This window comes from Lynx rufus, unplaced genomic scaffold (assembly GCF_022079265.1).
Source record: "Lynx rufus isolate CCGP_SWC_20201006 ecotype Redwood Valley unplaced genomic scaffold, mLynRuf1.p SCAF_3, whole genome shotgun sequence".
Taxonomy (NCBI): domain Eukaryota; kingdom Metazoa; phylum Chordata; class Mammalia; order Carnivora; family Felidae; genus Lynx; species Lynx rufus.
The window spans coordinates 197,255,416-197,281,227 of record NW_025814845.1 but is presented as its reverse complement, the minus strand read 5'-3'; positions in this window follow the sequence as shown (position 1 = coordinate 197,281,227).

Below are 25,812 nucleotides of genomic sequence, written 5' to 3'. Positions count from 1 at the left end.
CTCACAGGGGAGCCCTGCGGTAACAGCTCTAATCAAGGCCAATACCTCAAACACACTGTCAACACGTCTGAAAAATAGTAGCACAGGTAATTCACTTTTTTCCTGCTTTGGGCGAAATTAAGTTTCATCTCCCATACCACCATAGATATTTCCCTGAGAAAAACCAGCTTATAAAAAAAGACTTACTATAACAGAGCGATCAATAGGAAGCCACGCTCCTTTACTTTATATAGACGAGAAGAATCTTTTAAACTTCACGTTCCCCTTCCCGTGTAATATATAAATGACCCATTAGTATCACTACGTACTATTGTCACAAACAGGCACAAGGGTATGCCTCTTCAGGGGAAAAGAACATATTTACCAAGAGAAAGGAGAAAACAATGACTTTTAAGACCTCAGACTCACATTAAGTTCTCACTGATTGATTCTTTCCTTCCTTTAGGAGGTAATTCCCTGTGAATTCCACGAGCTTTCCATCGTTTCTCTACAATTAAACTCTACCTAACTATGCGGTGATCGCTTTCTATTTCTGTCAGGGAGACTAATCCACAGAGCTGTACCTGACATTTTCACAGGGGAGCAGAAAATGTAGCTTCTCTTCTTCTAAGAAAAAAACTAAAATATAAATAAATAAGGAATGAATGAATGGATGAATGAATACAAAAGTGAAACATAAACAGTCTTTTCTTCCCTGGCTCAAATGAAATATTCCACTTGGGTTTTCCTGTGGGAGAGCACCACAGTTCTTGGAGGTCAGATGGCTGTGGAAACAGAAGGTGCTGGCATTTCCCACAGGTCCAGTCCTACATCTTTACCCTTCATTGCATGGAATCAATTACTGTTCCATCCTAAAATGATAAAATTCTCAAGATACACTATACAGAACACTCTTTCCCAAGGACAGACCTATGTGTAGGTTTTGTGTTAATGTCTCAATTTGAGTTTTCCATTCGTTCATTTAACTAAATACCATCCAGTGTCCATCTCAGCTTTCCCTTTTTTTTAGTTGTTTTTTTTTTTTAATATTTATTTTTGAGAGAGAGATAGAGCACGACCGGGGAAGGAGCAGAGAGAAAGGGAGACACAGAATCCGAAGCAAGAGAAAGGGAGACACAGAATCCGAAGCAAGGTCCAGGCTCTGAGCTGTCAGCACAGAGCCTGCCTTGGGGCTCGAACCCACAGACTGCGAGATCATGACCTGAGCCAACCGACAGCCACCCAGGCGCCCCTCAGCTCTCCCTTTTGAATGCATCGGCACAAAGGCTTGTGTGTGCAAACACACGCACATTCACTCACTCTCCTCTTTAATTTATTCCGTTGGCTTCTTTGTGGCTGGTTTATTTGCACTAGGGAAGTCACCATATAGCTGCCCCTTAAATTATCCTAATGTTCAAATGTGCACAACACATACTGGGGTGAGGGATGATGGAAGCAATTCAGCCCGAGACTGAGTTTGAAAATAATGGTAAGCCCGATTAAGTAAGACGTACTTGAAGTTTATTAGTGACCCTAACACACAATGGAAGTAGGGAGTGTGAAGACTGATCCCTAAAATGTACTGAACAGAAACATCCATCAGATGAAGAGAAGATTAGAATTTTCTATATCTTTTCCTAAATAAAATTATTTTCACAGAAGGTCGTTCGTGGTGCCCTCACTTGGTTATAGGTCAGGCTGACCTGTCTAGCAGGGAGGAGGGGCACATCCAGCAGGAAGTGCAGGGTTCTACAACAGGTGGTGGTGGATGGGGGGCCCTTCAGGCACTGGGTTCGCCCATAACCTATGTTGATTCAGTGTCTGCTTGGGTGTCCTTGCACACCAAGATCACATGATCTTAGAACCCGTGCACTCACTCTTCCCTCTGGAATGGTCTTTCCCAGGTGCCGGCCCGTCCCGTACTCAGGTCTCCGGGACTCAACACAAACACAGCATCACCTCAAGGCTTCTCCCCCAAACATCTCCACTTTCCAGACTCAGGCACCTGCTTCTCTGCCAACACTCGTGGGCATCTGACACACCATATCTATCAGATACCTCTTTCTGCTTCTCCCTCCTTACAAACAGGGTTAAGATACTGTCTCTCTTGTTCCCTCAACTGTATACACTATGCCCAGCTCATAGTGGTTCTCAATCCTTTTTTTGGCAGGAATGAATGGAATTGCAGTTTATACACTGCCTACTGGCACAAATCAACACTAAAATTTAATTTCTTATCTCTTGCTTGCTTAGTAAAACACTTTTTTATCTTGTTCTTCCTCTATAGTTCACCCATTTATTAGCATATATTTTAAGGTAACATTTTAAGGTACAATTTTCAGCATATATTTTAAGGTACAATGTCTTCTGTGCCTCATACATTAAAATATTTAGCATACGCCTGCTGTCACATCCTAAGGTGAACGCTCTGGACTTCTCCGTCCCATTCCCTCTACGGAACCACAAGCACAGTGCAAGGCAACAATTTGCTTTCCAGAGCCTTCTCACTTTTTCCAGAGGCCTCCTGGCAAAACCCCCTTTCACTCTGCAATCTGCTTTTCCTTCCCTGCCACTCACACCCAAACGCCTAGAGCAATGTGCCTTCACTTGGAGAGAACAGAAGTTCTCCTGATTGGCCAAGAAACACACAGAATTAAATCTCCCACATTAGAAATGCCATGGACACTGCAGTAAGAAACAAGAACTGACAATTTCCCACTCTGCTCATTCATTCACTCATTCATTCATTCGTTCAAATGTGTCCACCTTGGAAAGCTCTGGGGCTGTCAAAGGGAACGATAATATGTAGTTCCTGTCATCAGGAAGCCCACAGCCTTGTCTCCAAAGGGGACCAAGTATTTATCAAAAGGATGTCAGAAAACTCTCTGAAGTGCCCAATTAACCCTAACAGTGGGTACTTCGATCCTACCCTCCAACCTTGCTGGTTTTAAGGTAAATACTTTTGCCATTTGATTACTAACAGGGACCATCCGGAAGTTCCTCTAGTGACTTGGTGTAGACTGTTTTTTTTTTTTCCCCCTTTCTAGAAGAAAAGCTCCAGCTTCCGACTTTAGAGAGAGCAGCAAGTTGGTAACCAAGAACACTGAAAGAACCCAGTGGGCAAACACAAAGCCAGTCCACAACAGAGCCAGAAACGCGGGAGGGGGACACTAGGAGTGGCCATTAGTTGACCAGGTCGCAAATCCCAAATCTTGAGAAATAGGATGAGAAACAGGAAACACAAAGGGAAGATGAAAGAGCCAGGGTTTGGAGGAGGGGAGCGGTGATGTAATAAGTGTACCTTAGGGGATGAAGTGGATATTAATCATGATGAGCACAAAGTAACGCATAGAATTGTGAAATCACTATACTGTACACATGAAATGCATATAACACCGTGTGTTCATGGTACAGGAATTAAAATAAAAAAAAATTAAAAATCAGTATGCATTAAGGCTTGGGACAAACCTGCTGATGTTAAATACTAGCACTGACCGCTACCGGAACCGACCTAGTCTGTCTTAAACCAGGTGGTTAGTTACCCACACACATTTTGAAAGATACCAGAATCCAAGAGATACAGTAGAGGCATAAATTAACTCAGAACACCAAGTAAACTGATAAATAAGCTTGTAAATATGCTGGTAAAATTTTAGAAGACACTCATCCTTTTTCCTGGATGGCTTAAAGTGTTCAAAAATATTTAGGCGTTAATACTTCATTTTGGAGTGGAAATAGTGGCTTTGGATGATGCACTGGACCAGTTGGAACTGATAGATATGTCATCAGAAGGTTCCATCCAAAAAACGGTGAAATACACATTATTTTCAAATGCCTGTGGAACATTCTCCAGAACAGATTACATGTTAGGCCACAAAATAGTCTCAGTAAATCCAAAAAGATTGAAATCATATCATGCATGTTGTCTGACCACAACAGAATACAACTAGAAATAAATTATAACAAATATCTGGAAACAAATACAAGGGAGCTAGATAACACGCTACTAAACAATAAATGGGTCGATCAAGAAATACATGGAGACAAATGAAAACACAAAGCTCAAAAATCTTCGGGATGCAGAAAACCTAACAGGAAAGATTATAGCAATAATTGTTTCTAAGAGGAAACAATTACAGCAATTGAGGTCTACCTCAATAAGCAAGAAAAACCTCTAATAAGTAACCTAACCTTACACCTAAAGGAGCTACAAGAACAACAACAAAGCCCAAGGCCAGTAGGAGAAAGAAAATAATAAAGATTAGAGCAGAAATAAACAGAGACTTAAAAAACTCCAACAGAACAGACCAATGAAACAAGAGCTGCTTCTTTGAAAAGATCCAAGAAAATTGATAAATCTTTAGTCAGATTCACCTCTCCCCCCCCCCCAAAAAAAAAGAAGAGAGAAAAAGGACTCAAATAAGCAAGACCAGAAATAGAGAAAATAACCACAGAAATACAGAGGATTACAGGAGAACATTATGAAAACATATATGCCAACAAATCGGACAACCTGGAAGAAATGGATAAATCCCTAGAAACATAGAATCTTCCAAAAATGAATCAGGAAGAAATAGAAAATTTCAACAGACCAATTACTAGCAGTAAAATTAAATCAGCAATCAAAACACTCCCGACAAACCAAATCTAGGACCAGATGGATTCAGTGGTGATGCCTACTGAACATTTAACAGAGAACTAATACCTATTCTCAAACTATTCTAGAAAACAGAGGAGAAAGCAAAGCTTCCAAATTCATTCCATGAGGCCAGATTTAATAAAGAAATTCCTGTGTTAGGAAATAGGTACTAAATTACACATCCGTGGCAGCTTTACATTTACCCCAAGCTCCTGGACAATTCAAGATTTAGGCGACGTATTTTCAGGGTTTTGACCCAATGCCACATCCTCAACGAATGATATCTTTCTGCTTCCACACTCATTTGGTTTTCCTGATATATTCTCTTGTAGCACTAGTTTTCTTCACTATTCCTGTTACAATTTATGGCCATTTTTTTAAATTTAGAATATCCCTAACAAAATATTCTTTATTCTTCAGGAAAAATGAAGTAAAATTCTGGAGAGCAGAGCTTACACTATCTCCAGCAAATCCATTTGGTCTCTGGCTACACGGACACGACACGCCTGTCTACAGATGCAACGCCTGCCACTTGTTCACTATTGCATGGTTTCTCTGGACTCTCTGCGACTACTCTTCCTGAACCTCAGTGGCTTTCAAAGATCACCACTGCTTTGCTACCTCCCGGGCACCTTCCCTTCCAATCTTCAACCGCATCCCTGAACATACTTCATCTTCTTTCAATGACACCTGTTGGTCACGTAGCTCCACATGACCACGCGGCACCCCACCCCCCACCCCAGGAACCTTTCCCTCATCTACAACACACAAAGCCTATTTAATAATAGAGCTGACTTCCATCGTAATCCCTTTACTGTTATCCCTCAGGGCTGTTTGGATGACATTTATGTCTCATTCTGTTCAAAGAATCGAGTAACGTTGAGGGGACCACAGCCAGCTGAGTAATAGAAGATCGGAGTTCTTATCGCAAGCCCATCCTTGTTAGATGTGGGATCTCGAGAGGTTCACTCATTGTCTCTGAGCTTCAGCCTTATCTGTAGAATCTAAATACCACTGCCGGTTCATAGGCAGCTGTGGGGGAAACATGAGCTGAAAGACGTTTGCAAAAGCCTTATGCACCACTTTAAAGCACTATTTTGTTATGGAAGAACATTATTGCAGCAGCATTGAGGGAAGGAAGAGCGACGTGAGAAAGCATAAGCTTTGTTCTGCCGAGGGTATAATCGTTTCTTTCCAAATGCAGGATCTGTTTAAGCAAGGGAACATGATTAAGAGTCTACAGAGTGAAAAGTATGTAGTTTCAGGTTCACCTCACAGAGAAGTAACTTCTGTCTTGCTCTTGTCACCTATGTTTCTCCAGGTGTCATAAAGTAAGAGTGATGGTAACAATTTTAAACTGCATTTCTCTGATTCTTATCCCTGTCCACAGCTGCTAAGTGCCCAGCACTCTTCCAAGTTACAGGATCATATTTGAGAGGAGGTCCTAGGGGGTATTTTCTGTATTTTCACAGATGCTCTCCTCTATCACGCACTGTTTCTCAGTATTGTTTTTGCCTTGCTCTCCCCGGAGAATTTAGCCTGGTCTCCCCAGAGAACCCAGCATCTCTGGCCACAAACCTGTCAGGGTTTTCACCCCATCACTGGAATTTCCCCAAAGAATATCAATCTTCCTACTGTGTCTGATATCCGTGAGTGGACTCTAAGCTTTCTGGGTCTGAGCTCACTGTGGTGCTACAGATTCCTGGTTGTGCCAGCACCACTGTGCCCCACTGTGATATTGGCATGACAACAGTCACGGCTAAGTACCCATGCTACGGGATGAGCTTCCCACCAAGTGGAGTCTAAGGAACTTCACAGTTTCTCTGGCAATGCCTTTGAGTTTATCAGGGCTGGGGTGGCGGTTGGGGGGGGGGCGGGATCAAGAACATTTAATAGATAAGCCTGCAAAAGTATTTCAGATTTCTTATTGAAAACGATCTGCCTCTCCCTTCTACCAATAGGCTCCTTTTCTGTGAGCTGACCTAGACCCTGAAATAGATCGGCAACCATGACTTTCCATTTGGGTGGCTGACATCAGCCTCCTTCTTGCTAGTATTTTTCTTTTTTGCAATCACCTGGGGAGTCGAAAAATCTACTGATGCCTGGATACTACCTTAGAAGCAGATCTCTGGGTGTAGAAGCTGGTAGCGGGAGAAGAGCTCCAACAGATTTCAAAAGAAAAGGAAGATACAGTGTGTGCCTGTGAGAAGTTTATAGTTGAGTGTGCCTACACACACACCCACACACCTGTGTGCACGCACAATGATCAATGATATAACAAAGGCTATCACAAAGTGTGTTGAGGGTATAAAGGAGGGAGTAATGAATCCCAGCAGGCCTGGGGAAGGCTTCTCAGATGCAGACAGTGAACTTGGTCTTGACAGCTAAGCATGCTATTGCCAGGCAAAGGGAACCATAGGTGTATCAACACAGAGATATGAATGAGCTTGGCCTACGTGGAGAAAAAGTAAAATTTTGAGGATATTTTTCTTCTTTTCCTCTATTTGCATCATCCACTGCCAATGTGGTCAAGAAATTTCTTGGATTTGAAGTTCCTTGAGGAAAGAAGATCTTTGATTTATCTTTCCCTTCCTTCCAGGCTGTCTCTCAGCACCAGTGAAGGGACCGGGCAGGCCCAGACTGAATCTACACCACTGATGACAGATGAAACTTACTAAATAAATCAGTTCACTCACCTTTAGAAGTAATTCCTTTTCTCCAAGCTCTGGAGCAACAGATTAACCTGTTAACCAGGTTCTATGCAGCCCGCTGATTCTCCTTTCAACTAGGGCATCTCAACAAGCATTCCCATGCACCATGTAAGCAGTTAGCCCCTTCCTGGTCTTCATGGTATCCATGAATGCTACATGGCCCCAGCACCTGCCTGATGAATACATAAATGGAAACAGGAAAAGTAGAAACGCTCAGTTATTCGAGGGTACAAATCTTAAATTCCAGTCAATATCCAAACCAAGATGGGAGACAACCAGTACAAACATTATGAAAATTATCATTACGTTCACTCATTTGTTCAACAAGTATTTATGGAATTTCTAGGATGTGTTGGGCACTAAGAGAGAACAGTGAGCAAATCATTTCAATTACCCTGCCTTCAAGAAGGTATGTTCTTCAGAGCCAAGGAAGAAGAAAACCAAAGGGAGATGTGTGGTGCCAGTTGAGGACAAGTGTAGTGGGGACAAGAGCATCGGGGAAGGTGGGAAGGGCAGGAGTGAGGAAAGGCTTTCTACTCTCGATCAGTGGTCAAGGAAGGCCATGCTGAAGAGTGAACAACTGACCAGGGAGCTATATGGGGGAGGGGGCGAAGGAGGGTGTTATGTGAACACCGGGAACCACAAAAACACGGGTCAAGAGGCCCCAAGACAAGGGCACGCTTGGGGTGTTCAAGAACAGCAAGGAGGCCACTGTGGCTGGAACCACATGAGCTGGAGGGAGAGTCAAAGGCAATGAAGTCCCACCAGTGATTGGGCCATGTTATTAAGGACTGTATAAGCCACTGTTAGGCCTTTTCCTTTTACTCCGAGAAATGGGGGAAAGTCACATGCTTGTGTTCATATTCAATAGGATCACTCTACGCACAAGGGCAGTACATGTGTTAAGCAGAGGAAGTACTCGGTCGGTCAGATGTTGCTTGGGAGTCAAAGTGGAAGAGGAGTTCTGAGACGGGAGTGTCAGATGTAGTACTAGGGAGATCAGGGGTGGTCTTGTCAAGAGAGCTGCCTTGGTGGAACAGTGGGGTCAGCGATGCCCATAATCAGCTCACGGGAGAAGGGGATGTACAGGGTCCAATAAAGAGATGCAGAGAAGATTCCTATATAGCCACAGAGAAATGGGGTGATACCTGAGGAGATAGGATTTTTTTTTAAGATGGGAGAACATGCAGGAATTTATATACTGCTCTCACTCATCAATTCCAATGTGTAAGGTATACACATGCACACACACGCACACACCCCTCCCTCCCAACATTACCACCTTGGACAAAGCCATGCAGAGAATATTCTTACCTCAACAGGCCATGCTTTTTGAGTGGCATCATCATATATTTTGTACCAGTTCAAGGGCTGCTTTATATTACCATACATGCTGCCTCCCACACAGCATTCTTCGCCCTAGTAGTCATATAACTACTTCTAGTAATGTGTCAGTGCCCACCTTTCTTAGAGCAGAGACCATGACAGCTGTGTTAACCCCTGTCCCCGATATCTAACACAGCGACCATTTTATAGCACATTCTTTCTTAAACGTATCAACTTGGAGCTTGAGAGTGGCATCAGGGCTGCAAAGGCCAATAAATCTTCAGGATACACTAGCCTAAAAGAAAGAATCTCCAAGATTTGAAGAAGTAACTCCAGAGTGCTAAGAAGTCATGACAATACAGTGGAAAACTTATCCAAACTTAAATCTCAGGACTTCTGAGCTTTGAACATTCTGTCAAGACAGACAGCTGCTCTTTATCTAGATGCCATCTATCTAATTCTATGTACCCCAATGGCAATCTCTGTGGTCTTGGCAAAAAGAAGGCAACACTGTGAAGAGGTCATCACAGGCAATTCTCTTATTCAGACATAGCAAACGGCTTCCTCATCCCCCTATGTGTTGAACCCAAAGCAAGGAGTTAGGTTAGCAATGAGCTGAGAAATTGAGCACAAAGCAGAGAAGAGTATTTTGGTAGACAGTCCTTTTGATGCATCTCAAATATTTACACATTCAGTCAGAAGGGAAAAATATCTGACTGTAGAGTTCAACAATGTTTTTCTTTCAGACAAAAACTAAGCGTGGGCATGATAAACAAGATGAAATCTTTGGGGCACAGTCTTAATAGGATTCTCCTGAGGGGGAAATAAAGCTGAACCACTCAGTGACAAAGACATGAGCAGGAATTCTGCAATTTTTTTGTAGCTCCAGAAGGGAAGAACACAGTCTTGGGAAAGAGAATAATAGTACCACCTATGGAGAGGCAGGAGGATTTGGGGAAGATAGTTGGTCAGTGAGGTCCCTGGAAAATAAAGCTCCAGAAAAATCTAAATGCTAATATTTTATCAGGAGGTGCAATCCCAGAGCAGCAAATGCATGGGAGGATGATAGGGAGGCAGGAAAGAATGGAAAGGAGATGCATGTGCATTAATTGAATAGTTTCATGAAGATTAAGAGAAAAACAAAACAAAACAAAACAAAAACTGGCTAGTGTTGAGTCCCACAGTGCATCTTTGGATGTACTTTTATGAAATAGCATGTTGCCAGATTGTCCATTGAAGGGAGAAATGGGGAGAAAATGTATCTGCCAGCTCTCTCCTATCTCTAATCCCCTACTGGTCAAGATGTGTCCCTATTTGTTTTAAATTCTTCCGTGACATGTCCAGTCAGGTGCAGCCACAAGAGGAGACAGAGGAGAAGCTCAGAAAAACAAAATTTATTACACTCATAGGTCCTAGAGATGGGAGGCACAGTACAGCACTCAGGGCCACATGGGGAAGCACCAGGATGTCAGGAGGCAAAAGACAGGAGCAAGGGGAGCCAGGCCATAATCTTATTGGGGTTTCCATGGAAAAGGCAAGGCAGGGCAGGGTAAGGAGTTTAGGAATGTCTAGCTTGAATAATTTTGGCAGGCTTTCAGCTCTAGAGGTAGACCCAAATTGCCTGGTGCCTGGCTGCTGTTGGATGATTAAGGCAGGGTAATATTGCTTCCTGGGATGCACAGGCCAGAGAGAGAAGGAATGGCTCTATGTTGGTTACTTTCCCAAAGGTATGTTCCCAACTGAGTCCTTGTTATTTCTAGGGATTGGCTATCCCAGGGAGGGGCAGTCTATCTCCAGCCAGAAAGGGTTTTTACAACGTGAAGACACGGTAATATACAGAAAATCCAGTGTATCTACAATACACAATTAAAGTTAAATCTTCCTCACTTTCATCATGTGTCACCTGCTAACTGCAGCTGCCCCAGGGAAGGCAGATAGTACACCCTCTACTGTGGTGCTTCCTCAAGGGAATGGTCACAGAACCAGAGATTCCAGCCAGAAAAGCAACTCCCCTCTTTGCCTGTTCTTCCAACAGAACGAGAAAACCAAACTTGTCAGCTGTTTGTCAACTCTTCCCCATGAAGGAAATTTCTCCTTTGACAACCAACAGTTATAGCCAGGAAGAGCCTATGTTAACCTGGAAGAGAAACAGGAAACACAAATCCAAGAGTCGGCCACTGTGATAGTAGAAAGACCTACTTCCTGAAACTGTGCATTGTAAAATGACACAGTGCCATACGCAATGATGCTTACACTGAGGGCATATCCCAGAGCACAATGCTTCATCCCCACAAACTGTTGTCCTCAAGCTAGTCTTTAGCTGAGCACTCTATCTCATCAGCAACACGTAGGACTAGGGAAAACTACAGCCATAAGCTCCAATGTGGTAACTTCCTTGCCTAAAAATTGATCTCTTGGTCTAAGGCAATGACATGTCAGGCGATGATGGAGAAGGCTCTCTATAAACCTTTGGGTTTTGACACTTCCAGATATACTGCTGGCAGTGAAGGCGATTCACTATCCCAAATATATAACAATTCTGATAAAAACAAATTGCTGCCCCACCTAAGATGGAATGAGCTGACCGTGAAACTGACCTGTCACTAAGAGGCTAGAAGGTCTCCCTGCAAAATGAAGCCTTCTCTAAGGCTCAGCATTGGTTTCTGCTTCTGGTAGGATCAGCCTTGTTAAGAGACAGCCATGCTCTTGCACCTATAGTCTCCATCCCTGCCACTAAGGCCACTCTATCCATGAATGCAATGTGTAAACCTCCAGGCAGCTGAGAAGGACGGCCGAGTGACATCAAAAGTCCGTACACATTACCCCCCCCTATCAAGAGTTCAGCCACGTACCTCTTCCCCAGATATTTGGATTCTCAACATACCAGTCATGTTCAATCCAGGCTCCTGGCTGACTAACCGATCCTTTGCCACTCACTGCCCAGGAGTTAGTTAATATCTGTACAGCAGATCCTATTTCCCTCTACAGGCATAAACAACTCAAAGCTCTTCTTACTGGAAAAATGTCCCTTGACCATTGCATTTCCAGATCTTCCTGAAACTGGGGATAGAATGTGCCAGGGGTACATTAAAAACTAGCTAAATCTACAAGTTCAACTGTGTCCCTCAAGAACACGTGTTAAAACTGTAACCTCCAGTAACTGTTAAGGTCACCTTATTTAGAACTAAGGCCCTGGCAGATGTAATCAAGTGAAGATGAGGTTATGAAAGTGGGCCCTAATCTGACTGATGTCCTTTAAAAGAAAGGAAAATTTGGAAAGAGACAACACACACACAGAGATGATGATGCAAAGACACAGAGAGAAAAGACAGCCTACAATGAGAGAGGCAGAGACTGGCAGCATCTACAAGCCAAGGAACACGAGGACTGCTGAAAAATGCCAAAAATGGCAAGGAAGGGTTGTCTCCTGGATCTTTCAGAGAGAACATGACCCTGCGGACCCCCTGATTTAGACTTTTGCACTCCAGAACTGCGAGAGAATCAAGTTCTATTTCTTAAAGACACCCAGTTGGGGCACGCAGTTACCGAAATTCTAAGAAACAAAGACACATAGGATGTCAACCTCCTATGATCCAGACTCAAGTTCTTCTCCTCCCAACTGGTCATGGTTTGAGGGAGAGGAATAACTTCAAAAGAGACTGGTGGCCCAAAATCCTGCCTCCTGAACCTGCTCAAATCTGATCCTGAATGTACCATTTAAATCACACAATGGAGGGGCGCCTGGGTGGCGCAGTCGGTTAAGCGTCCGACTTCAGCCAGGTCACGATCTCGCGGTCCATGAGTTTGAGCCCCGCGTCGGGCTCTGGGCTGATGGCTCAGAGCCTGGAGCCTGTTTCCGATTCTGTGTCTCCCTCTCTCTCTGCCCCTCCCCCGTTCATGCTCTGTCTCTCTCTGTCCCAAAAAAAAAAATAAATAAAAAAAAAACGTTGAAAAAAAAATAAATCACACAATGGAGAGCTGCCCTGCTCTCCCTAATTCTGGCTCAATGGATTCAACAACACATACCTTATTATGATTAGCTTAGATGACGTAATTACTTTGTGTCCCCCATCTCAGTCTATACTAAGGCCAGAATAATAAAACAAGCTATTTCTCAAGCTGAGAATATTTTAGCCTGGGAAGGGATTAACCTTGTTCCTGAAGCCCAGGGGTCGATGTTACTGTACATCTACCAGGGATTGATAGGGCTCATTCAACAGCCTCATCTACCACAGTGAACTCTAGCACTAGGATGTGTGCTGAAACCATGGCTTACGGGATAAATGGCATAAATCACAGCCAGATGCAGCTACGGAGTCCTCACTTGCTTTGTGTCCTAGAATCTGGGGGGCTTTGGGGTCATCTGGTAAGTGCACCAGAGCAGTGCTCCCAAATGCGATAGCTATCCTGCCTGCCAAATTCAAAGAAGCTGTCACCCATATCGTGGGCGAACAAGATGGTCTCCAGAATGTCAAGGTGATTGGTTCTCTGTGGAATTGGCCACAAGTTCTACTGCTCTCCTCTCCATGCAAAGACAACTTACACTTCATTATCCCTATTGAATGGTATCAGGAAGGTAACATTCTTCAGTTCAATAGCTGCACACCAAGAGTGCAGGCTATGTCTGTCTATTTACTCAACATATCACATCTGGCGTTCAGCACAACAGTTACAATTCATTTTACTACCCGTTTTAGTTTAGGGTTGTCCATGATCTTCAGCCACCATACAGATTATTTTTGTGGACACGAGAAAGGTCAACTGAGGGAAGACAGATGGGGACCAACAATGCCCGGTCCTTCATGTGTGATCCTATCTCTGGACTCTTCTTTTCCTCCGAGAATGTGGCATTACTTCTGATTTGCATTTGTATGTGCTGAGAAGGGGCTCACACTTCGCTCTTCCTGTCTTGATGTTCCTTTTTCCACAAGTTAGAGAACCATGGTAAAGTTTCTTCCAGCTGCTAATTATATCAAATTTTATACTTTGGGGAGAGAAATCACCACAGAACAGACCCACAGAATCACTCACTGCATCCACTGTGAGAAAGGAAAATATTTTACTCGGCTTCTAGAAGCACTCCCTTCTGTATGGGGACCAATTATGGTGTTTGGATCTCCTGACTTCAGTGACAGCTCAGGCACCATATCAAATAATCCTCAAAATCTGATCATCACCCCCGTAAAGTACAGACTTCCTGGCAGATGACTGTAATTACCTTTGTGGAAGGATATGAAAAATCACCTTGAAGAGATACTGCAGGAGTTTTCCTCAATGGGACCTGACCTCCACTACAAAGGGTTCAAGCCAGTGAATTGACAAAGAACAGTAATATGAGTTCGAGTCCACACTTATCCACTACAGTGCCTAATGCCTATCTCCTGCCTGGGAGCCCTTGCTTTTATTCTGAATATAAAAGAATATGAAAGAATACCTTCATCAGTCCATCCACTCAGTACCTAGAATCACATGATCTTTTAGGCATTGCTCTAGATCCTGAGCATCTAAATTGGCATCTTGATTGGCACTCCAGCCTTGCAGACCGTGATGGCAGGGCACTGCCTCTAATGGATAAGTGCTGTTCACGTTCTCTCGTTTCATAACCCCATAACCGCCACTGATATTGGGGAACAAGTTAAATGGTGTATTTCTTTATCCACAGAGTCACTGGATCCACCATAATATGAAAATCCCTACTTTTTGCTCGGTTTCTCTAAGGCCCCATTCACCACCAAACTGGATCTACGGAGGACACGCACAACAGAGCTTTTTCAAGGATGCTCTTGATCCCCTCACCAGCGCACGTCTTATTGCCTTAGTAAAAGAAATGTCCTCTAGGGTCTGCTGGGGGTGGGGGAACAATGCCAGTTTTAGGTTCTCAGGTTCACATAATAAATCCTTTCTAACCTTCCTACCTCCCCAGGCATTCTGACATTTTCCCACAAAAATGCTAGAGAAGTTCTGACATGTTGATCTTCTTCTCTTAGGGCCATTTTGACATTTAGGGAACCATACCAGGGAACTCTTAGGACAAGCTCCAGGTGTCTGACAAAATTTTAAATCCTCAGTCAAAAGTGCATGCCCTCTAAACTCCCCCCACATGCAAGCCCACATTCTACTCTAGATGAACATCCTCAAGGTCAAGTCCCACCTGTGACATCCCAGCAACTGCCAGCACATATCATACAGGTCCTGAATACCTTTGGCATTTAACCTATTTCCTTCTGAAGCAGTGATTGTACCTCCTTGGGGCTATCAATCAAAGGGGGATCAAAATTCATCTTGTGAGCCCCCTTCTCTAGGTAGTATCATCACATGTTTTCCAGGAAAGTTGAGGCCGTTTCTTTCTAGTAACTAAAAAATGTGCTTCTGTTAACTGGAAGGTTCAGGGGAATCCAAGGGCTCAAAATTCTCAGTCTCAACCCTTGGATGGCTTCAAGTCTCTTTTGAGAGACCTGACATTGACACAGGAATATCTGTGTGCTTAGTTTCCTTTCCAGATCCTTTACCATGGTGATCAGATCCTGGGTCCGATTTTTGGCACAGGGCGTCCTGTGGCTGCAGGATTTAAGCGTCCTCCAAAAGTAGTGTTAAGGTGTTCTGACCTTCGGATCATGTCCTAAGATGACAACTAATTGTCACGATTCCATTATTTTCTTTCTGCGATGGCTCTAATACCATTTTTAAAAGTGACTTCACTCAGAATTTAAGAAACAAAATAAACGAGCAAAGGGGGGGAAAAAAGAGTCAAACCAAGGAATAGACTCTTAACTACAAAGAACAAACTGATGGTTACCAGAGGGGAGGTGGGTTAAATAGGTGATGAGGATTAAGGAGGGTCCTTGTCCTGATGAACACGGAGTGTTGTAGGGAATTGTTGAAACATTATATCCTACACCTGAAACTAATATAACACTGTCTGTTAACTATAGTTTAAAGAAAAAAGAAAAAAGAAGAAAAGCAAGATCAGGAAGTTTATTTCAGCAACTCATGAGTACAAAAGCTCTCCTTAGTGGTTAGATGAAAAAAGGTTTGAATCCTCTTAAAAACTATGTTTTTTAAACAGTTAAAGAGATTATCCTATGAACTGAATATTATTGTTTTGTTTCCTATTAAGTTATAGTCTAAAATTAGTGTTTCTTAGTATTAAACTGATTGTTCTAACCATAATTTCATGTCATTACCATTTGTTTAAAAACACCTTGTGAATCAGTCATTATGTGTTCTCATCTTGACAACTAAAAGTTCATGCTATAAAAAAATTTTTTAATAGAAAAAAATCACAGGAAAATATACCAACATGTTACTTCTGGTTGTTTCTTGGTGTTATGATTGTAAATATTTTTTATGTCAAGTAATTTTTTACTCATGAATATATGTTACCTTTTTTAGTTGTAATAATTTGGAAATTACTTTAGGTTTCCTTCATAGTTACAATAATTCCTTTCCAAACCTTATTCCTTTTATTTCTTCTTATGTTATCATACTGGCTAAGATCTCTAGTTCAATGTTGAACTCAGGTAGTGACGGCAGGCACCCTTGTAGTTTATTCATCCTTACAGGAAATGTTCTCAGGGCTTTAGTCATTTTTCTATCTCCTAGACTGCTCATGGACTGTTTATTTGATAAAAATTGACATCCACTGAACATAATTTATTAAAGTCATTATGTAATTTCTCTTGTTTAGTTGATAGTATAAAGAACTATGTTGACCAGTTTTCTTATGTTAATATCAACTTTTCACAAAAGGAATAAACCCAATTCAAAAGGATATATTAAATTTTTGTACATAGTTACATTTTGATAGCTAATCTTTTCTTTAGTGTTTTTGCATATGTGTTAATGAGGGAGACTAATTTTCCTTTCTTGTACTACCTTTGTCAAACTTACACTAGTGTCATAAGTCAGGAATATTGTCTCCGTATACACACACACACTCCAGAATAATTTAAGATTGGAATTGTTTTGATAAAACTTGTCTGTAAAGCCAAAATAAATGACTCCACCCCACAAATCATAGAATGATCATTTCTCATATAGTTACATGTTGCAGCCACATGTTCTCCCAGCACTGACCCATCAACCTCACCGACTGCAGGTGGACCATGAGAGATTGTGTTCCCCACATGCCAAGAGTTACTCCCTCACCACTTTCCACCAGCACTACTCTCAGACAATACAACTGCAGAGCAGGACAAGGACTGTATTGTAGGGCAATACAACTGCAAGGTCCCACTGTGAGGGCCTACTTTCCTAACCCGGTCAGGCAGAACTCCCCAGAAAAGAGAGCCCGGAGCAGAGCTTACAAACTAATGCTTTATGAGGGGACGAGGCCCTGGGGAGGGAGGAAAACCCCCATAATGCACAACCAAGCTGCCCAGGGCTTTTGAAGAAACAATGCTCCCCACCTGGCCTTGAGGGTATGTCCAGATGATTCTATAGAAACAATAGGCCTTGGGATAACCCATGGGGGATGGAGAAGGAGAGGGAATTTATCTGCAGGTTTCTCCAATCTCCTGTTATCTCTTAGTAAATCAGGTCCATGTTGTGAGTTGGCGGTTACCTGGGAAAGATCATTCTTACCTGAGTCTGGGTTACTCGAAACAAGGTGTGAAAGAATGGATTTGGTCACTACTCAGACCTTCCAGTTCTGGGACTCTAGCTCTGATCAACTGAGAATTCTGGCAATCACTTTAAGCCGGGATTAAAGAAAAAACACAAGGCAACAAAATGCCTGAAGTGTCAGTTTGCCATTTGGGCCCGATCACATCCCTCCAAATCTCATCTTCTTATCATGGTGGCTGGTGACAGAACTTCCTCCACGCTATATGGATCTGAATTAACTGGTTCTGTGTAAAGAATGGATCATTACTTTCTTAGCTGCATTAGTATAAATTACATGGTGTTTTAATTTAATCCCTGGGAGCCACTACAGGTATCACCACAAATTAGATCAAAGTTCAGTCTAAGAGAAAGAAAACACACATCGCTCAATGCTATTTCTATATTAAAGCGGCTGAAAGTCAGTGTAAGAAAAGACCATCATAATGAACGTCACGAATATGCTGACCCCATTTCTGATAAAAGCCCATATAATTTCAATGGGAAACGACTTCTAGGCTCTGAGAGTTGCAATTAAGGTAAATGTACCTTGAGGTAGGAAGTCCCTCTTTGTTCAGGCAGAACTGGATATTGACGGCTTTCATTTGTATTAGCACCAAACACTACCTTCTAATTAATGCAGAGAAGTTTCTCAGAGTTTAATGTTCCCCAGCATCTTTGACATAGATTTTGAAATGTCCTGAACTGTTCAAGAGCATTGTGTGTTCTTTAATTACTTCCCCTTGCCTTTTGGCCCACTTCTAGAGTAGTGTGGCTAACGTTTCACCTTGCCCCTCGCAAAGCTCTCCCCTCATAGGGTGACTGTGTCATCACCAAGGCATATTGGTTGCATTCTTTGCTGAAATTCTTGGCAAAAGTTCCAAAATTTTAATTGACCTCCATGAATTTTATACTTAATATTCCCCTTTCTATTATATGGATAGAGTTGACTTTGAGTGGCTTGTGGAAACCAATTTGGAATGGCTTTCTATTTTAAATTTCAAAGAAACTGACCAGTTGTTAGAAGGGGACAAAGGGAACCAGAAGGTAGAGCAACTATTTTATGGTTGACTCAATCCATGGAGCATTCTAGATTCAAGGTGAAAGCAACGGTGCCAGGAATTTTCTTGTAGAACCCAGAAAGTTCGGGCAAAAACAAACTTATTAACCTGAACATAGTTAATCAACTACTCATGGCGATGCAGCTGGTACCACCTAACCCCTCACTCAAGAGCCCAGCATCCCCCCCGCTCCAACTGCTTTGTCGATTTGCAAATGGACACTTCCCTGAAAATAGGTGATTCCACGTGGGTAAGTCCTGTGAAAAACAACCTTAGTTTGTCTCTCAGAAAACAAAGTTACAAATATGTTTTGCGAGCCTCTGTTTGCTGTGAAAATGCAAATGCATGTTGCAGAATAATTAGAAAATAGGACGGTAATTTACAGTTCCCTATTTTATAGTGAAACTTGAATGTATTGAATCTTATAGTTCAGCATCATCACTGAGCCTGAAAACATTTACAGCAATCTTGAATCTAGAAAATTCCACGTCATTCATGTATTTGCTGTGGCAGAATTTCTAAATGTCATTGAAATAAAATATTACCATGTATATAGACTACATACATGTGTGTTCAATGTGTGCATGTATGTAATATACAGTAAGAGCCCTTCAGTTAACTCTCCAATATCTCTATCCGGATCATGGGGGAAAGAAAACAACATTAAATAATTTTAGGAAAGGAAAACTTTAATTTTTTTTTTTGCTTATTTATTTTTGAGAGAGACAGAGGAGGGGTGGGGGAAGCGGGAGAGAGGTGTAGAGAGACAGAGAGAGGGAGGGAGGGAGGGAGGGAGAGAGAGAGAGTGGGAATCCCAAGCAAGCTATGCCCTGCCAGCAGAGAGCCTGATGCAGGACTCAAACCTGAGCTGAAATCAAGAGTCGGACGCTTAACCCACTGAGCCACTCAGGTGCCCCAGGAAAGCGAACCTTTCTAATAACTATAATTGGTACCACAAAAAGTATATGCAGTCAAATTCATATACTTTGCTAATGGAGAGAGTCTTCATTTGTAGACGCCTGCTCTGTTATCCCAACAGGTAGAATATTCAAAAGATAAGGGCCAATTCTGTAACTCTGTCACATTAATTTTGGAGGTAGTTGGTCTCATGGAATTTTCCCGAGGGCCCCTTGCCCCACTCTTTCCTAGACTAAACCATAATACACATATATAAGCTAAGCACATAGGAGGGCCCTAGGCCCTGAAAATGGCAGTATTTACTGGAGCAGAGAAGTCACTCCTCTCCTAAGGAAACTCGGGTAGCTAAGCTACACAGCAACCCAGCACGAACAGTCTCCGGCATTCACGAGGAAGATGGCGAGCTAACTACCTGTGTGATGCTGGACAAGTTAACTCGTCTGTGCCTCGGTTTTGTCATCTGTAAAGTGGGAATAATAAGTAACGTACAGGATTTTGGTGAGGATTACAAAAAGTCGCTTCAAGAAGGGTCTGGCACTTATCAAACATGCTAGCCCTTTTCTATATAACTAGTGACATCATAAAAAACAGTATATGATCACTGTTGTTCTCCAGTTACCTCTGAAACCCCTACACTGGTCTTCTGAACTGCACTCCTGAAGGTTGCTTACGATGTATTCTGGCATCTTTACCACAGAGAGACGCAACCAAAAGAAAGGAAAATTCTGACAGCGGAGACTGTCGCATGCGGCAAAAGGATGGCTACCTGTCCAGTTAACGTCTTTTGCTACAACTTAACTCTTTTAGTTAGATTAAATCTTTCCAAAATCTCTCATTATGCCGGTCCGATCTGGAGGCAGACTGATTTCTTCAGGGGGCAGAAACAAAAAAAGCGTGAATCCATAGGGACAAGAACATACCGGAGCCAGGGTTTGCCCTGAATGATTCAGGGTGTCCTTAAATGGTGATTTCTAGAACCCTGAAGTCTGGATTTAAATGTGATATATGATCCAGGAAGAGAAGACAAATCTGTGGCCACAGTAGTAAGAGAAGTGAAGACACAATACACTGAGGGATGAACTCCTGAACAGAAGTTGAAATCACAAGAATAAGGTTTTTCCCTATTCTACAGGGTAAACTATAGGACTTACATATATATTACATATATATATCTATATATACCATATATATTATATACCTCATATATATACCATATATATTATATGCCTCCATATAATATATACATTATATATTACCATATATAATATATATGTGTGTAATACATAATTATAATTATATATACATATTATATATTATGTATACCTATTATGTATATTATATATAATTATAATTATGATTTTAATTATAATGTAATATATACTTACATATATATGTAATTGTACATATACATGTAAATGTGCAATCTAAAGAAGGGGAAAAAATCACAAGAAAATAATAAAAGAGCCTCAAAAATTTGTGACAACAGAAGTTCCAATGTAAGTGCAATTAGTGTGTCAGAAGAGAAGACGGAGAAAGGGGCAGAAAAAAAATGGAAAACTAATGACTTCAAACCTCCCAACTGGTGACCTAGATTTCCAGATTCGATCATGTCAGCAAAGGCCAAATAAGACAAGAGGAGGAGCGTGGAAGCAGAAGAAAAGACACAGCCCACACAGGGCACCTGTCATGGATGATGGGATTTTTCCTCAAACTCTGGGTCCCAAGACCAAACATCAGCCCACCAGATCTGCCCTAGAAGAAATATTAAAGGCAGTTCTCTGAGTCAAAGATAAAGGATTACACAGGGAGAGTCAAATCTTTAGAAAGGAATGGAATACCACTGAAAAGTTCATGGATAAAAATATAAAATATAGAAACTAAAAACACACACTAAACATCAATTCTAAACATGCAATATGCATATTATTTTTATTAACTTACCTTGTTTATATATATTACTAATGCATTATATAATATAAAATTATAAAGATTATTTTATAATCTTCTCTTGAGGCTTTAATGTCTATAAATGCAAGAGACATGATGCATATAATATAATGAATGATGGGTGAAGGTGTTGAATGAGACAGTATACAAAAAGATAAAACAAATAGAAAGCAAACCATACAAAGCAGCATCTAAATGAACACGTAGAAAAAAACTTTATTAACTCTAAAATAGTATATAAATGTGTGTGCGTACATACACTATTATAGGGTGATCACACTGGATAGAAAAAGCAAGAGCAAATTACACTTGCCAATGAAAAATGTATATTTAAAGTGCCTATAAAAATGCACTTTAAATATAATGACATGTATTGGCTGAAAGTAAACCAATAAAAAAAAGATATACCACGCAAACAGTAAGAATAAGGAAGCTGAGCGCTTTTATTAATATTTGATGAGGTAGACTACAACAGAAGTTAGAGTATTACCAAGTAGAAACAGAACGGTTCATGATGACAAATTTGCCGATTCATCAGTAAGACAGAACCACCATAGACGTGTCCGCACAAAAGAAGAGCTTCAAAATACGCAAAGGATAAACTGACAGACAAGAGATACAGGATTCCGTCATTATAATCAGAGATTTTAACATCCTCTCAGCAATTTATAGAAACATGAAGTAAATCAGTGAAGGCAGACAATATATGAAAAGCACATGTACCTTGCCTTAACTAACATGTATGAAAGTCTACACCTAAGAACTAAAAAATAAACATTATTTTCAAGTGCACAAGAGCACACTAATGAAGAAAGACCCATTAAATGGGGCACAAAATAAGTCTCAGTACATTTTAATGAACTGAAATCATACAAAGTATGTTCTCGGGTAGGAAGAGAATTAAAATAAAAATCAATACCAGTAAGATACATAGGAAAACCTCAAACCTTTGGAAACTAAACAATCTATTTCTAAATCATCCATGGGTCAGATGAAAAATTACTAAAGAAATTGGAAAATATTTTACACTAAGTGGTAATAAAAACATTAACATTTACATCAACATTTCTGTATGACGACTAGAGTAGTGCTTAGAGGGGAAGTTATACTTTTAAATGATTTCATCAGAAAATAGGATATTGATCTAAGACTTTCCCTAAGTTACTACCTCAAGAAGATTAGAAAATTAAAGTAAATACAGTGAAAGAAGAAAAGAATACAATGAGCAGACATCAATGAAACAGAAGCCAAAAGAGAAAAGAAACAATGCCAATATGTGGTTATGGGGGGAAAAATTAACAAAATTGGTATATACTTGACTAAACTGAGGAAGAAAAATGAAATTCAAGAAAAAAGGTTAAGTTCTCACCACAGAGCATTAAAAGTATTGAATTAAAAGTATAGCAAGAAGCTATTACTACAAGTTGATGCCAACAAATTCAACATCTTAGGTGAAATGGATAAATTAGCTGAAATGTACAACCCAGCCAAATTGGCACAAAATAAATCTATGAAAGAAACTGCATTATATAAAAACTTTTCCCATGTATTAGTACATACCTTTATTGGTGAATTCTGTTGAACATTCAAGAGTAAATACCATATGGGGCGTCTGGGTGGCTCAGTTGGTTAAGCAACCAACTTTGGCTCAGGTCATGATCTCACCGTTTGTGAGTTTGAGCCCTGCGTCGGGCTCTGTGCTAGGAGCATGGAGCCTGGAGCCAACTTCCACTTCTGTGTCTCCCTCTCTCTGCCTCTCCCCTGCTCATACGCTCACTCTCTCTCTCCCTCAAAAATAAACAAATATTAAAAAAAAATTTTTAAGAGTAAATATCATTTTTGTATACATTTTTTCATGAAATAAAAAAGTTTGAACACTTTCCAACTTGTGTTATAAGGCTGCCAGGGCTCTGATATCAAAAACACAAAGACAGAGAGACAGAGGGAGGGAGAAATAAACTTAGAGTATTGTCTCTCAGGTTTATAGAAGTAACAATCTTTCACAAGTATAATAGAATACAACAAATTATAAGGAGGAAAATATAAAAAATAAGACTTCTGTTAGGGATGTGAGGTTGTTCGACATTAAAACATTAGTCAATGGGAGGCCACCTGGGTGGCTAAGTCAGTTAAGCATCGGACTCTTGATTGTGGTTCAGGTCATGATCTCATGATCTTGAGTTTGAGCCTCTCATCAGGCTCTGCACTGACAGCATGGAGCCTGCTAGCAATTCTCTATCCTTTCTCTGACCCTACCTCCCTTGAACTCTCTAATAAATAAACTTAAAAGAAACACTTTAAAACATTAGTCAATGGGACTTCCATATTCAGCCAAGATAAAGTGATAAGGATTATATTTACCTAAAAGCCACTGTCAGGGAGGAAACTACACAAAATATTGCAGATATTCAGAAAAGATAGAGCAGAACCATAATCTCTGAGGGACAGAAGAAAAACAAGTCCAACATTTACATGAGTTTATGGCTTGGGAGGCGATTTCCAGGTTATAGTGAGGAGTGGGAAAACAGAGTCAGATGGAGACTTTGCAGAGCAAAGCACAGAAAGGCAGACCGTGGTTGTCAGAGACAACTCGGGATACACGCAGAGGGGGTCTTGAGTCTCTGGCTAAGTTCTAACACACACGTTTGAAAATAAAATATATACAGTGTGGAAAGAACCATACCAAAGATTATTCTGACAGTTCCTAGAGTTCACACAGGGTCCCAACCATGGAGGAAAAGGTTTGTGATAGGTAGGGTAGAATCCTCAGAAGGATGTTGCCTTACTATAGGAATAAATTTATGCTAGAGTGAAAGCTTCTCTGGACCCACACTCAAAATGCTTAACAGGAAGTCTTGAAAGATCCCAATAACTAAGTGTATCCTGGAACACAATCTAACAGTGTATTAATGAAACAAAATCCCGTAACAAACAACATAAAATTTTCCAGGTCTGGCATCCAATGAAATTTATGAGGCATGCAAAGCTGAAGAATAATGTAACTCATGAACACTAACAAAGTCAGTCTATAGAAAGATACCCATAAATGACAAGGACGATAGATGTAGCAGAAAATAAAACCTAGTAATAAAAAATTGGCTCCGTATGTTTGAGAAGGTTGAGAAAAAGATGAATGCAGTGAACAGACAAATAAAGATATAAAAAGAACTGAGCAAAGTTTCTAAATACGAGAACTACAGTACCAGAAAACATACTGCCTGGATGAACAGATCAGACATTCTAGAAGAAATGACTGGTAATCTTGAGGACATAGCAATAAAAACTATTCAAAATAAAGCACATAAAGAAAAAAGATTTAAAAAAATAGTACAACAGATCATTAGTAACTTGGTGGGCAATAGTATGTAGTCCAATATACATATAATTGAGGAAGAGGAAACAAAAATATTTTAAGATAATGCCAACTCTTTCCAAATTCTTAGGTAAATTATAAATTCAAATGTTCAAAGATTCAAAAATTCAGCAAATTCCAAGCAGAATAAACATAAGAAAACCACTCAAAGGCAAGCCTAATCATGTTGTTAAACACCAAGGATAAAAAGAAAAACTTTATAAACATCTAATAGGGGCTGGGGATGGTGAATGCATTACACATCACACAGCAAAGACAAAGATTTCTCTTTTCAGCGACAGATGATTCATCAAAGACCACAGCCAACAGTCAAGGGTGAAACACTTTTAACACACTGAAAGAAAAAAGAAATGGCCAATCTAGAGTTCTTTGTCCAGTGAATCATCTTTCAAAATAAAAGCCAAATAACGGTATTTTCAGCCCAAAAAACATGAGATTAATTAACTGTGTATCTGCGCTGAAATCAATGTTAAATGAAGTTCATGACACAAGAGGAAAATTACAGCAGTTGGAAGTTTGAATAGATACCAAGCAATGAAGAGCAGGAGACATGGTGGTTGTGACTCTGGAAGACACAGAGATCCCTACGACATTCTGCTCATGTTTTTGTCTCTACAAGGTAAGACTTCCAGCTATTCCTGCAAGAAGTGGCTGATGAATCGTCTACATGCATGTGCACAGATGCATGCACATACACACAAACACACACACACATGGATTGTCACATCTACAAAAACAACAACCCATTCCAGGCTCTGAAAAAAAAAAGCGCAAACAACAAATGGAGAAATGCTTATTCATGCCAAGTTGGCAGAGTTTGGGTAAGAAAGGTGGAGGTCTATAGCATGTCATCTAGCAAACTCAGTCAACAAAGATGTTATCTGATAGGGCAGAGTTGGCAACTGAAACCAGCAGCCTTACTGCAGAGGGCCCAACCTGACTTCAGCTGGGCAGCAAAAACCCATGGTGACAAAATCAGTAAAGTTATTAAATTTATGAGAGATGAATAGGAAATCTTGCCTCTCTGCTGCCCTGCGATCCAGTCCAGTTGCAAGAGTGAAGTGAAGCCAGAAATGTAACAGAGAGAGCCTGGAATGAGAGAGCCATAAAAACCCACTACACACTCTTGGCTATCAGGGAAACACTTTACATGTGCAGGAAGCACTGATGGGGACCAGTGGAAAGGAAGAGTGGGAGAGAGTTAAGAACTTGCCGTGTCCTCATGTGCCCCAATGTTTCCAGCAGCACTATCGGCAA